Source organism: Elgaria multicarinata, chromosome 4, assembly GCF_023053635.1.
Source record: "Elgaria multicarinata webbii isolate HBS135686 ecotype San Diego chromosome 4, rElgMul1.1.pri, whole genome shotgun sequence".
NCBI classification, from domain to species: domain Eukaryota; kingdom Metazoa; phylum Chordata; class Lepidosauria; order Squamata; family Anguidae; genus Elgaria; species Elgaria multicarinata.
The window spans coordinates 94578277-94591434 of NC_086174.1; the positions used below are offsets into that span (position 1 = coordinate 94578277).

The 13158-nt window shown below is 41.5% G+C and overlaps 1 protein-coding gene across 1 annotated transcript in view; it reads right to left on the minus strand.

The window, feature by feature from the left end:
* Nucleotides 1–13158, minus strand: part of CRYBG1 (crystallin beta-gamma domain containing 1) — a 118858-nt gene that overhangs the window by 40733 nt on the left and 64967 nt on the right. The window lies entirely within an intron of this gene.

The following is a 13158-nucleotide window of genomic DNA, read 5'->3' on the forward strand; positions in this document are numbered from 1 at the left end:
TAAATATTAGTGTACCTAATTCAGCACAGGAGAAACCAATAAATTTTACAATGTTGCTTAACGACTGCAGTCTTAAGCAAATGTATTTAGAATAAGCTTCACTGAAATAATTTCTTGTCAATTTCTGTGACAAGAAATCTTATTTTTTTAGGCCAGGTGTATTAGCTGTATAGCATAATATGGGCTTCTAATCAGTGCACTAATTTTATTCTTTCCTTTTAATCTTATGTCATGTGTTTTAATTTAAAGTGATTTCTTTCATTCTACCTTCCTTAACATATCAGTCAAGACTTGTAATCATTACTTACTGTCAGAGACCCTTACTTTTTGTTCTTTAGGAAACCACAAATTACAAATATTTTTTCCACCTTGCAAACTTGTTTGGCAAGTTGCAGCAATGTTTTCTGTCAGAGAACATGTGTTCCCTTCCGAAAACAGAAGCTTCATCATGGATGTCTTGCAGTTTGACAAGTTTAAATTCTTCATTGTTGAAAAACCCTAAATAAGGCTGCTGCAACTATATAGATCTTTGACACCATCTATATAGTCCCCACAATACAACTGACTGATATTATATAATTTCCTGCCACATTTCAAAACCATTCAAACTTCCAGGAAAGTGTGTGTAACAAACTTCTAAAACCCTTCAGAAATCTGTATTCTGAAACTCTTGTTTAATACTTGAAGACACACAATATATAGAACACTGACTACTCTGTATGGGAGCATCCATCTCATTCTGAGGCTGCTGAGAGTCACAATTTCACTACCACATAGTCATCCACTGAACTGAATTGGTATGACTGCAATGAAACACACAAGTGCCAATATGGTGCAGCTGTGAGTATGTTGGACTAGGACCACAGGTTCAGATCCTTACTCATCCGTGAAGGTCACTGGGTGACTTTGCGACAGGCATTCTTTCTCAGCCTAAACTACCTCACAGGGTTATTGTGATAATAAAACTGGTGAGAACCATGTATACCATCAAGAATTCTTTGGAGGAAATATGAGATATAAATGTAATAAATTAAATTAAATAAATACCGTCCCAGATCTATCTATCTATCTATCTATCTCACGTCTTAGTCTCTAGATAATGACTGTCTGATGTGGTCCTACATGGCCACAGTTCCCAGTTAGTAACCCTTTGCTGTCATAATTCCCTATAATTAGTATAGACCCTGTTCAGATGCCATGCTAAACCACAGTGGTTAAGCATTTTGAGCTAAACATTATGGCTTAGCATGTCATGTGTACCATTACTTAGTGTGTTGTGTGAACCATTCCCAACCAAGGTGGCTACATAACCATGTTCTAAACATGCTCACTAACCATTTGCTGCAAAATGGTTAGTGGCCTAACCATGGCTTAGAGTGTTGTCTGAATAGGCCCATATTGGGGATTATGATTTCAAAGTAATCAACCAAACAGAAAAAGAAAATAATCAAGAATGTGTTAGATATAAAGTCATCTACTATTCTGCTGCTCATGTTTAGCTTGTGATTCTTCTATGAGCTGGTATGGATGTAATACTTGGAATCTTTTATCCATGATTATAAAATAGGAATGGGCCATAGATTAAACACTTCCTCCATACCCTTCCACATTTCCTTTTTAATTTTCCCAGCCCTTTACCATGGTTAATTGTTACGCAGGCATAACAGTGGAAAATGCTAACCAGGTTCTGTCTTAAATGGAATTAACTAATCTGCTTCAAGCAAGAAGTTCAAATCTTAGTGAAGAACAAAGCCTAGTTAGCACCTACTATACCTGATATCAGTGCTGCACAAGTGGCACAATGAGGCAATCCCTGGCAGTTTTCTTTACCAGACCTGACTTCTTATACAAGCCAATCTAAGCTCCAGAAACAATAATTCCCAGATTTGTAACGTTTCTCTTTAATGGTTACATAACTGAGTGTTTGAACGTAGTCCAGGGCAAAATCTCCAATTCAAACCCTTTACAGAACTTTAAAGGTATTTCACAATGACTGAGAAACCACAGAGCCTTTTAATTTATGAATACTGTGAGATATACCAAGAAATAATACATCAAAATACTGAACATGAAAGACGGCCCAAGTTCTGACTTGTGTTTCAGTTTTGTCAGACTGCAGAGTAAAAATTATGTCTAACAATTAACCTTAAGCTGCAACTTGCGTTCTTATCTGCTGTAACTAATCTTGCTCAGCTCATTCTTGATCAAGGTTCTACCATATGAAACAGAATTTTTCAGGGCCTGGTAATAAAGGAATGACAGGAGTAAAGCAAAGACCAAAAAGGACAAAAACTTGTTTGGAATGGAGAGATTATGGCTATTTCCATGCTTCTTTCTACCAGGTTTTCAGTGTAAAGTGGCTTAGGGAACACTGGTCTTGTTGCACCTATGAAGCAAAGGAAAAATCAAGCAACTCTCGAATGATTTACGGCTCCCATAATACAACACAACATTCAACGCCTACAGTATATAATTCATAGTCTCCACTGGAAACTATGCTAAGACATGTCAGGACAAGAAAAGCAATATAAAAAATCAAGTGCAGATATTAGTGCTTTACTAAATTTAAATATCAATGATACTAATGCCATTCTACTAAGAATATTTACATGGAAGTACATCCCACTGATTTCAATAGAATTTACTTCGAAGTAAGGCTGAAATCTTACAGCTCAATCCTAATAATGCTTACTGTTGGTTTAATGGCAACAGTAGGTATGTTTATAACTGTCAATGTGCAGCATAACCCTATGCATATTTACTTAGAAGTAAATCCCACTATGTTCAATGAGACTCACTCCCAGGTACATGTGCACAGGACTTCAGCTTTATAGTGCAATCTCATGCAAGTTTATTCAGAGTGTCATCAGAATTGTGTTTCCCTACCAACACTTTTCTGCCCCACAGTAGGGACAAACAGCTTACTCTTTCTTTGCATGGGAAAGAAATAGGAAGCAAGCAATGACTACATGGCTCATTCAGTGGGCGTTTTTATTGCACTGCTTTTCCTGCACACAGCAGGAAATAGTGGCAAGTTTTGCTTCAATCAAAAAAATTGGATTTTCCGGGTCTTATTTTGACATGGAAAAAAGAGCAGAAGAAGTGGGTGACACACAGGAAGCAGATGGTGTCAAAAGGACCTGCAAACATCCATAAGTTGCCAGTAACGAGTGTGCTCCCAGAAGAGTACCATAGTGTTTTAATGAGGCTTGAATCTAGACTTTACTCCCACTGGCAGGAGTATCCCCTGCAGAGAGTTCTGTTCAGGGGACACTTTTTTCCAGGAAGGAGGGAACACAACATTTGTCAGTACCATTTTCCTGTAGCAGCCCTTTGTGTTTTCTGGAAATCTGGTCTAGAGGGTCAGAGCTGCATTGAGAGGGGGAACTGATGGAAATAGCCACCAGTGGGATTCTCAGCTAGATCAAAACTGTCCCATTGATGGAAGGACCCCTTCTGTTCACAGGAGCCTAAGTTAGGATCCAATCAAATATATTTTGGATTGAAGCCTTCATATATTAAATTAAGGTTGAACTTACTTACTAAGAAGTGATCTACTGAACTTACTGGTGACTTACTTTTGTGTAAACATGCTTAGAACCAGGCTGTGAGTAAATCAGATATATGTAAACCAACTTATCACCTTCCCAGTTTCAGAGAAGAAACGAAAAAGTTAATTAACAACAGTATACAACGTAGAGCCAAAGTAATTTTCATTTCCTTGCATCATGAATAGAAATAACAGATTTTTATAGTTCTGTAGAACACATGACTATATTAGAACTTCTGGGAGAAAGTTACACTTAGATGACTAACCTGAATGTGTCATCAACTTGAGAAAATAATGCAATTCCCACCTATATTTATAAAATGTTCAGGCCTCAGGTAAGACTCCTGCAACTACTTTTCCTTACCTCATAAAGTGATTTGTTTTCTGTTAGTTCACAAATAAGAGCCATGAAAAGATAAATGGTAAAGACAGTTCTAGAAGTGTTTTATAAGCCTCAGAAATGAAGAGTGGTTAGGGCATGTGAACCACATGTCCCAGCTCTATAAAAGCCTCACATTTGGAGCTTCATCAGATGGGGGGGGGCGGGGGGGCGGAAACAGCGATTCCCTACCATCGCTTTTCTGTCCCACTATAGGGACAAGCAGCTTCCTCTTTCTTCACATGGGCAAGAAATAGGAAGCAAACAATGACCACATGGCCCATTCAGTGGGCATTTTTATCCCGCTGCTTCTCTTGCACACAGCAGGAAATGGTGGACCTTTCGCTACAGCAAAAAACCCTTGGATTTTCCGGATTCTTTTTGTGACGGGGAAACAAACAGAAGGAACAGGAGATGGATGGCATAGTGAAAAGGACCTGCAAAAATCCATGAGTGCCCAGTAACAAGTGTGCTATAAAATGCTCATGTGATGGCTGTTATTACCTTAGGGTGGGAAAAATAAGTTGTGTGAAACCAGCTCAAAACTTTGTTTAATCCTCTGCCAACAGTAGAGGTCAAATGCACCCCAACAGCATTGAAAACTTATTTATTTATTTATTTTATTTATTTATTTATTACATTTTTATACTGCCCAATAGCTGAAGCTCTCTGGGAGGTTCACAAAAATTAAAACCATACTAAAACAACCAACAGATTAAAAGCACAAATTCAAAAAATACAGTATAAAAAGCACAACCAGGATAAAACCACGCAGCAAAATTGATATAAGATTAAAATACAAAGTTAGAACAGTAAAATTTAAATATAAGTTAAAATTAAGTATTAAAATACTGAGAGAATAAAAAGGTCTTCAGCTGGCAACGAAAAGAGTACAGTGTAGGCGCCAGGTGGACCTCTCTGGGGAGCTCATTCCACAACCAAGGTGCCACAGCAGAGAAAGCCCTCCTCCTAGTAGCCACCTGCCTCACTTCCTTCGGCAGGGGCTCATGGAGAAGGGCTCCTGTAGATGATCTTAAGGTCCGGGCAGGTACATATGGGAGGAGCCGTTCCTTCAAATAACCTGGCCCCAAACTGTTTAGGGCTTTAAATGTCAATACCAGCACATTGAATCTGGCCCGGACCTGGACTAGCAGCCAATGAAGTTATAAAAGGACTGGCGTAATGTGCTCTCGCTGTCCAGTCCCTGTTAGTAAACGGGCTGCCCTGTTTTGTACCAGCTGAAGCTTCTGGACCGTTTTCAAAGGCAGCCCCACGTATAATGCATTGCAGTAATCCAAACAAGAGGTTATCACAGCATAGATAACTGCAGCTAGGCTATTTCTGTCCAGATAAGGGCGTAGTAGGTATATCAGCCTAAGCTGAGTTCACTGAGTTCACCTGTGCCTCAAGTGACAGTTCTGGATCCAAGAGCACCCCCAAACTATGGACCCGATCCTTTAGGGAGAGTGCAACCCCGTCCAGGACAGGGCGAACATCACCTCGCCGGACAGATGAGCCACCTGCTAACAGTACCTCCGTCTTGTCTGTATTGAGTCTCAGTTTGTTAGCCCTCATCCAATCCATTACCGTGCCCAGGCACTGGTTCAGAACAGCCACTGCCTCACCTGGGTTTGATGAAAAGGAAAGGTAGAGCTGGGTATCATCCGCATATTGATGACACCTCAGTCCACATCTCCGGACAACCTCCCCCAGCGGCTTCATGTATATGTTGAACAGCATAGGGGATAAGATAGAGCCCTGTGGAATCCCATGGCTTAAGAGCCATGGCACAGAGCAATAATCCCCCAGCACCACCTTCTGGAATCGGCCATCCAAGTAGGAGCGGAACCACTGCAATGCAGTACCTCCAACTCCCAGCTCAGACAACCTATCCAGAAGGATACCATGGTTGATGGTATCGAAAGCTGCTGAGAGGTCCAGGAGAACCAACAGGGTCGCACTCCCCCTGTCTCTCTCCCGGCAGAAGTCATCCCACAGGGCGACCAAGGCAGTTTCTGTTCCAAAACCAGGCCTGAAACCCGATTGAAATGGATCTAGATAATCCGGTTCATTCAAGAGTGCCTGGAGTTGTCCTGCAACCACCCGCTCAAGCACCTTGCCCAGGAAAGGGATATTAGCCACTGGCCTGTAGTTGTTAACGTCCTCCGGGTCCAGGTTAGGCTTCTTCAGGAGTGGTCTAATTACTGCCTCTTTTAAAGAGGCCGGCACCACTACCTCTCTCAAGGAGGCATTTACAACCTCCTGGACCCAGCCGGCAATCCCCTCCTTATTTGATGTAATGAGCCATGAGGGGCAAGGGGCAAGCACACAGGTGGTCGACTGGACTTGGCCAAGCACCTTGTCCACATCCTCGGGCCTCAATAACTGAAACTCATCCAATAAAACTGAACCAGACCGTGCTCTGAATGCCTCTACTAGTGGAGCTGTGTTAAGTGTGGTGTCCAATTCATGACGAATCTGTGCGACTTTATCTTCAAAGTGCCGTGCAAACTTGTCACAGCGTGTTACCAAGGGTTCAAGTATCTCACGCCCTAGCCCAGAGTGTAACAGGCCGCGAACCACCCGGAAAAGCTCCACCGGATGACACTGAGAAGATGCAATGCTGGTGGAAAAGAACTGTCTCTTTGCCACCCTCACCGCCACAGAGTAGGCTCAATAGTGAGCTCTAACCCGTGTTCGATCAGACCCAGCACGAGTTTTCCTCCACCTGCGTTCTAGCCATCTCCCCTCTTGCTTCATTGCCCTCAGCTCAGGTATATACCAAGGAGCTGACCGGGCTCTGATCAAAGGGAGAGGACACTTGGGTGCGATCGTGTCAACCGCCTGAGTCATCTCTGCATTCCACAGAGCGACCTGGGTTTCGACAGGCGCACCGGCCATATCAGCAGGAAAATCCCCCAGAGCCCTCTGGAATCCATCGGAGTCCATTAGCTTCCGGGGGTGGACCATTTTAATAGGCCCTCCACCCTTGCAGAGGGGAAAGGCCACCGAGAGTCTAAACCTCAATAGGAAGTGATCCGACCATGACAAGGGGGTAGATGTTAGTTCCCCCACTTCCAGATCACCATCCTCCTGTCCAGTCGAGAAAACCAGATCAAGCGTGTGTCCTTTTACATGCGTTGGGCCAGTGACATGTTGAGACAGCCCCATGGTTATGTCATGGCAGCCATGAAGTCCTGAGCCGCTCCAGATACAGTAGCCTCAGCATGGAAGTTGAGATCCCCCAGAACCACCATCCTGGGGGTCCTCAACACCAGGTCCAAGACAACCTCCGTCAGCTCAGGCAGGGAGACTGTTGGGCAGCGGGGTGGACGGTACACCAGCAGAATCCCTAATCTGTCTCGAGTACCCAACACACAGTACAAACACTCAAGATCAGCACTTGAATGAATAGGAAGCCTAGAGAGGGAGATTGTATTTCTATAGACCACAGCAACCCACCCTCCCTGGCCCTCGAGTCTGTGCTGATGCTGCACCGAGTACCCAGGAGGGCAGAGCTGGGTGAGAGCACATACACCCCAGTTCACCCACCCAGGTCTCAGTGATACATACCAGGTCAGCCCCCTCATCCACAATCAGATCATGGATGAGGGAGATTTTGTTTTGAACTGACCTGGCATTCAGCAGCAGCACCACCAGACCCAGGAGCAAGCTGATAAGGCCGCCAGGAACTATCTGGTTGGGGTAGGAACCAGAAGATGGAATAGCTGTAAGGAATCTTCTGTGTCAATCTTCCAAAACTTTATGCTCCTGGTAGTCACCAACCATGCTGATATTATGGTTCAGGGGGCCTTCTCCTCAACTTTAATGTTTTTGTTCCTGCCCCTAATTGAATGACTGAGACATAAGTTGCTGGGGGTGGTCGGTCAAAGTGACCCTGCCAAACGCTGTTTTACTGCACAATGCTATGCACGTCTATTCAGAAGTAAGCCCCATTATGCTCAATGGGACTAGCTGCCAGGCAAGTGTGTATTGGATTGCAGCTTAAAAATTCAGAGAAACGCTGGGAGTTGTAGTTTCCCCCCTGTCTAATTAGTTACTTATCATGTCTACAGATGCTTAGTTCAGAACCTGTTGATTCCATTACTTATGAGAAATAATAATAACATATTTGTTACCCGCCTCTCCCTCTGGATCAAGGCGGGGTACAACACAAATGCAAATACCATAAAATACATATAACTAATTAAAACATTTAAAACCCGGTTGTGGAATGAGCTCCCCAGAGAGGTCCACCTGGCGCCTACACTGTACTCCTTTCGTCGCCAGCTGAAGACCTTTTTATTCACTCAGTATTTTAACACTTAATTTTAACTTAAATTTAAATTATACTGTTTTAACTCTGTATTTTAACCTTATATCAATTTTGCTGCGTGGTTTTATCCTGGTTGTGCTTTTTATATTGTATTTTGTATTTGTGTTTTTAACTTGTTGGTTGTTTTATGATGGTTTTAATTTTTGTGAACCGCCCAGAGAGCTTCGGCTATTGGGCGGTATAAAAATGCAATAAATAAATAAATAAACTAATACATTATTAAAAGCAGCACATTATTAAAAAGGCATCTTAAAATTCAACTGGGTAGGCCTGCCAGAAGAGATCATAGAGAATGAACCCCCTCCCCCAATATTTTGACTATTTTCATAAATGTGAAATTGCTCACTTTCCTTGACAACAGTATTGGGGGTCAGTAGAACCCCCGCAGATTTACAACCCCCTTTACAAACATGTTTTTTTTTTTTAAAGAAAAAAAATATCCCAGTTAAAATCTTTCTTGTGAACCAGAAAAAAGGGGCAGTATCCATTGCTTTTAACAGTGCAAATGGGAACCAATGCCATTACTGCTTGCTAGGCAAAGGGAAAAGGTGGTGATTTCCCTTTGCCTAGCAAACACTATTGATGTTGCACTAGTATTTACTAATTTGGCTTTTGGAATTTACTAATTTGGCTTTTGGAATCACAATGACCTCAAGTGCATCTATAAACAATTAATGCCATTCATAGGTAGATGGCCAATGAAGCAATATATGCCACCCAAATCAGAAAAGTATGGAATATGTTTTTGGTTGTGTTGTGAGTCCAAAACATCTTATGTTTATGTTACAGACATATATATGTGTGTAAGAAAGGAAGTGCCCAGTAGACATGGGTTGAGAAACTAACAAAACGTTTACATGGTTCTGGACAAGCTGGTTTCCCTCAACATGACAACCCACACTCAAGGTTGAGTATGGGTTGAGTGTGGGCTGTTGTTGAAGTGTGCGGTTTTGTGCTGTGTCAACCCATCAGTACTAATAAATCATGGTTTGTTAACCACGAACAACCCATTGTTCACAACCCAACAACAAACCATAGTTTCTCTTTGTGGGTTGTTCGTGGTTAAAAAACCATGGTTTATTACCAAGGCTCAGTTCACACAACACAACTAGGGTGGATAAAAATCAATGATTTTTAAATATATATATATATTAAAAAAATAGAATTTTTAAAATTTAAATTGGATTTTTTTTATTTAAATCAGATTTTTTTTAATAAAATGCTTTTTGAGGAAAAATCTATCTAAAGATAGTTTTCTATTTATAGTCCAAAGGTTATAGTCCAAAGGTTATTCATCATGAAATAAGGATTAGTTTTTAATTATGTAGCATGAGGCTGTATATTCATGCAATGTTTAAATTTTTTGGTAAATGAATTCCATTAATTCATTCACAATGTCATGCTCTTCCAGAAGTTTCTGTAAGATTATTGGACAATTTTTCTATCTAGAACAGGGGTCCCCAACCCCCGGGCTGTTAGGAACCGGGCCACGCTGGTGAGCTGCTTTCACCCACCCACCCCCACCCCAGCGTACCTGGGCATGGGGCGTCATCTTGCCTGCCCAGCCGAAGCGAAGCCAGGATGCTGGGATGGGGCGGCTTCGGAATGGTGCGCCTGGCCGGAAGCCTCTCTGGGAGAGCGACTTCCGGGCACGCCGTTCCAAAGTTGCCCGCCCCAGCATTCTGGCTTCACTTCGGCTGGGCGCTCACCCAGCCGAAGCAAAACCAGGATGCTGGAGTGGGGGGGGGGGGGGCTTCCCAAAACCATCCCCTCAACCCCCCCCCCAGGGTCCGTGGAAAAATGGTCTTCCACGAAATTGTTCCCTGGTGCCAAAAAGGTTGGGGACCGCTGATCTAGAAGATATTATCACAGATGCTTGGTTTTACAGTTCTCAAAACTGAATTTGTGTCTGCAGAGATCACAATCCCATTGCTCCTTTGCAAATCTATGTACACAGAGTCAGCCCCTTACCTCTTAAGAGCTAAGTTTTTTAAAAATTCAATGAATAGAGTACACTTGGGGGGGGAATCACTTGATTAAAGCGAGTCTTTCTGAGTAGTGATTTAAATCGTGATTTAAATCAAATTGAAATCCACCCTGACAACAACCCACGTTTCAACAACAACCCACAGTTCAATGACAACCCACACTCAACCTTGAGTGTGGGTTGTCATCTTATGTGAACCCAGCCTATATAACAACTGATAACTTCTTCACCAGTATGTCACTAGTCAAGGGTTTAACTAAGAAAAAACTGACTTTGGTTGGGACGCTACAAAACAAACGAAGTAGAACTTCTCTCAGAGTTCCTTGCACATGAATCCAGAAGCACCATCAGCTGCATTTTGGTTCCTGAGAAGATTTGACACTTGTAAGTTATGTATCAAAGAAAAGGAGGACAGTGATTCTTTCTCCAGTGCTTAACAATGCAGCTATCTCAGAACAAAATTCTAAATCTTAGATCATTCTTTATTACAATAAAGCTAAAGGTGGCATGGATATCTGTGATCAGATGGTCTCCACATACACTTTCAAAGACATGATCAAATGATGGCCAATGTTGTGGCATATATATATATATATATATATATATATATATATATACACACACACACATACATACATATAGTCAGAAACACCTACATAGTTCGGAAGCTGAACAATCCATGATATTGGGAACATCACAAAAGACAGTCTCTTCCTAGTCTAGAGTTGACTGAATTCTATACTGAGTCTATATACATAGGCCACACGCCTGGGATATCAAGAGAGGCAGCCTCAAAACTGATAAGGCTTGATTGTTATCACCAAGAAAGGAGAAAGAGACATGTGAACTTTGATGCAATGACAGAAAATCAAATGTGGTAATTGTGCATTGACTAATCGAGTAGCATGTGCTATGGCTGCAAGGTCTGTGAGATTGTTTTTTGTTACAGGTAATTCATAACTCATGATTACTGTACTGTTATACTTATGCAACTGTTAATGGCATATTAAGTTGCTTTATGTCAGGTCAACACCACACAACATTTTTATAGGTTTTGTACTTCACATTATTGATGTGTTCAATTATATTGTTTTACTAGAAAAGGGGAAATCTCAAAAAGACATTACATTTTTACTTGCAAATGTTGTCAAGCTGAATACCTTCCACCAGGTTTTTATTTGTATGGCTTTCTTGGGGTATATTTTATATCAACCTGGGATAGATAATCAATTTTTCTCCTGACAGAGGAGGACTAGTCTAACTATTTAGCTTTCTTTTAAAAATTAGACTTACAAAACTTAAATTAGTTCTATTTTTCCTAATATTTTATGAATGATTATAATCTGACCAATTGATTAAACAAATCAGCATAAAATCCACCGAAGTCAATCAGTTAATTCAAGTTAACAAACCCCATCCTGCTTCCTTGCAATGTAAAGATTTATCAAACAGCACACTAGTGATTTTTTTTTAATTGTTTACCTATCCTTCTGGCCTCCCCAGGATCAAATTCTGACAATAGACACAATGTAATCTACACAATGTAATCTATTTTTCAATATTTCTAATAGATCAATTCCAAATAAAACATCATTTTGATCAATATAACTAATGAGTTTCTGTTCAAATTATTGTTTAATGATGGGGGTTCATGTGTTAAAATATGCATAATTTTCTTTGCAAGAAGTCCATGTATTCACATGCCTTCCCATATTTGTTGACATGGCCTGAGGAGTGCACTCATTTCTTTTCAAAAGTGCTGCAAGAAGCATATATCAGATTTCTGTGGAATGAATACTTTCTTCCAGAGCAATACTCTCCATGCATCAACCTCTTAAGTCACTTATTCTAGACTTGTTTCATATGGCACAAGAAGAGAGCAGACATGAACAAGGTAAACAACATGCATGAAGTGCTGGAGGGTGGCCACTTGGAATACATCCACCTGGAAGCTGTTCCGCATGGCAATGTATTCACATCAAGCAGTTCCCCACATCTACTTTGTATTTTCTGCTTGAAGAATTAGAACTCCCAATAGCACATGGAGAATCCCTTCACAAAGCATCTAGCCACATTGGTATGTCTTGTCCATTTATGCGTTTGCCCTAAGATTCATGTGAGGGTCATTGATAGATTGAACCTGGGTTCTTTGTGTGCAAAAGGTCCTAGGCTCAATCCCCAACATCTCCAAGTAGGGCTGGAAAAACACCTGCCTGAAACCCTGGGGAGCCATTGCAGCCAGTTATTGTTGACAATTCTGGGCTAGATGGACCAAGGGTCTAACTCAGAATAAGGCAGCCTTCTATGTTCTTATGTTCTCTGAGTAAACCAAATCACGGAAAATAATCCTGTTATTGGATCACTTGATCTTAAAAATGCCTTAATTTATAAATCATTGTTTAAAACCCATAGACACGGTCGGTATTAGTGCCATGGCCTGTCCAATCCCAAGTATCTCTTGACTGAAAAGATCAGTAGCAGGACTGCAACTGCCTGGAACTGGATTGTTGCCAGCCAAATGTTAGAAACCCCATAGTTTTTATTCAATTTAAGGGCCAAACTGCATGTTACCCTTGAGTTCTGAGTTAACTTTGTCCCAATGCTGTTGCTTTATCTTAAAAAAAGCATTCACTGGAGCCTGCAATCAGGAGCAGAGCAGGTCTTAGACAGGGATACTTAACCCCTTTTCCTGCCAACTTTCCCTGCCTATGATACTCACTTTATCAAGTATCCTTCACTTTAGCACCCACCCTCCATCACCTTTTGCAGTGGGTGGGGGTGGGAACAAAGACAGCTTTGCAGGGAAAATTTAGAGAGGAAACATAGTGGACAGGGAAAGGCTTAATGGTCCTTCTACACCTAGTCTTCTTTTGCTCCTGACTGTAATCTCCAGAGGTTGTTTTCCT